This window comes from Octopus bimaculoides, chromosome 10 (assembly GCF_001194135.2).
Source record: "Octopus bimaculoides isolate UCB-OBI-ISO-001 chromosome 10, ASM119413v2, whole genome shotgun sequence".
NCBI classification, from domain to species: domain Eukaryota; kingdom Metazoa; phylum Mollusca; class Cephalopoda; order Octopoda; family Octopodidae; genus Octopus; species Octopus bimaculoides.
In genome coordinates, this window is record NC_068990.1 from 17,610,118 (window position 1) to 17,612,733 (window position 2,616).

Consider the following 2,616-nt stretch of genomic DNA (forward strand, 5'->3'; position numbering starts at 1 on the left):
CAGTCTAAGGCTTTCGATAGGATTGACCACGAGTATCTGGCGGCGGTCCTCCAGGCGGCCGGATTTGGCTTGACCTTCCAGGGTTGGATCCAAGCCATGTATGGCAATATCGAATCTAGAATCCGAGTGAATGGGTTCTTTTGCATTCGGTTTGCCAGGGCTTCCCACTGTCCCCGTTACTGTATGTATTGGCACTTGAGCCGCTTCTGCGGAGGCTGAAGGACACGGGGGCGGACCCGCGTGATCTGTGTTACGGAAGAAATGTGACGGCATATGCGGATGACGTCACCATCACCGTGTCTGATGAAGGGCAGCTACCTCGTGTAGAAGACGCCATCAAAGGATACAAGACGGTAGCAGGAGCTAAAATTAACCAAGAAAAGTCAGTCGGCTTACAACTCGGCACCTGGTGGGGCAAGTCGATGCCACCCATCAATGTCGTCGGGCGCTGGTCGGAGGACCCGGTTTAAATGCTCGGGGTCTGGTTTGGACCGGACCTCCAGGTGGAGAAGAACTGGAGTGGGGTGACGAGCAAGGTGACAGCCATAGCCCAGAAGTGGTCTGGGAGGAGGTTATCCTTGTTGGGAAAGGCGGAGGTTGCACAGGTGTTCATAGCATCTGTGATAACCTACCGCCTAACCGTCGTGCCTTGCCCCGGTTTGTGGATGACCAAGTTGGAGCGGATCCTTTTCCGTGTTTTTCGTGTTCAGAATTGTTGAAGCGTGGAATCAACTACCGTGTCGGTTGTTAGCTGTGTATCCATCATGTTACCCTAAATTCACCAACACTACTCCTGACCTGCTTATGCATTCTTTTCTCTTTATGACTCTTCATATTCACTTTTATGTTTTTTTGTGTGTGTGTCGTGTCCTGTGTATTGTGCATGTATTCTTGGCTTTCAATGATGTCTTTCTTCGATATTTTGTGCCACATCAAATTGCGATGTAATCTGTAACGGTTAGTTCTTTGTTGCTGTTGAGGGTCACCAATTACAATAGTTGTTGCTATGGTGTTGGTTGCCAGTGTGCAAGATGGAAGAAAAACAGTGATTGAAGTTGTAAAGAGATATTTATTTACCATTACTTTGTATATATCCCAAACCACGACAGGTTGGTATGTATAACTAGTAAATGGAAAAGCATCGAGGTAAAAAGAGTTAATTTTGGCCGATATGTGTGTACTCAATTTCATAGTAGTATATATTGAGAGATATAGTAATGTTTCAGAGGAAAGAAAGTGAGTTAGTGAAAGTGTGAGTGGTGGAGTGAAACAACTGCTTCATTGGTGAGTCACCATAGTTGTCCCTTTGTGCCTTTTCTTTTAGAGAAGGCGTTTTATTCAGCTGGTCAGCCAGACTCGGTTCTCACTAACTGACTTTGGCTTACGGAGTTCTTGTTTTTATAACTATCCAAAACCAGCCAGAAGGATAGACATATTGTTGAGAACAATAGATTTTATTGGAGGTCTGTGATATCTGTATTCTAGCTTTTGGTGGCCTAGAAGAGGCTAGAAGGGTAAAGTGACAAAGACATTATTCTGCTTAGCAATGGCATCTGGCAAATGTAACTGCTGTCATTCACTGAAAAACGATTGTTTTACTGTGAGAAAAGTGCTGTTGAACTGTTCGAGGATCGAATCCACGCCATGCCTTCATGAACCACTACAAATTGTAATCTACACAATCTAAAAATTTCATTGCAAAAAATATCCAGTTTTCAGAATGTTATTAGGAAGCAGAGTTGGGGCGAGGGCTGCGTAGTGCACATCGACTTTTAGTAGCTATGCCTTTAAAGATAAATTGTCATGTTCAAACTTTAGATTATAGAATATATAAAATATATATATGTTTATATTAATATTAAAAAAATGTAATAACTGTTGATTCAATTGACTTCTTAAAGTCTCTATCAATTGATGGCCTGGTGCCAAAGCTTGAAATCAATGTTGAGACAGGATTAATGTGCTGTGACACTGTGTTCATGTCTGTATTCACACGAACATTATGTGTGTGTGTGTGTGTGTATGAATGTGTATGTATGTATGTATGTGTAATTTCTCTATGTAAATGCTTAACCACTAAATGTGTGATGTAACTGTGTGTATAACTGTGAATGTATATGAAGATTTATATGCATGTGTATAAAATACCTATGAATATGTTACGATTGTATGTGAAGCGTACATGCACACACACACGCACAATGCTGTATCTGTTTTATTTCCCATAAATGTGCTTGTTCCAGTCTTTGCTACTTGGGTTTAAAATGTGTCGCTTCATGATGGGACACCCTGTCGGTGTGTGGAGAATGATTTCATGGGGAAGATGAGCCTAATAGAGGGGTAGAAGTTAAGTCCGGCTTATGGTCCTTAAGAATGACATCGGAGTGGGGAGGCCAGTACTTTTGGGTTCTAGATCAATGATTCTCAACCATCCCCCCCCCCTATGGATCCATTTGATACTTTTATTCTTTTATTTGTTTCAGTCATTTGACTGTGGCCATGCTGGAGCACCGCCTTTAGTTGAGCAAATCGACCCCACGACTTATTCTTTGTACGCCTAGTAGTTATTCTATCGGCCTCTTTTGCCGAACCGCTAAGTTACGGGGACATAAACAC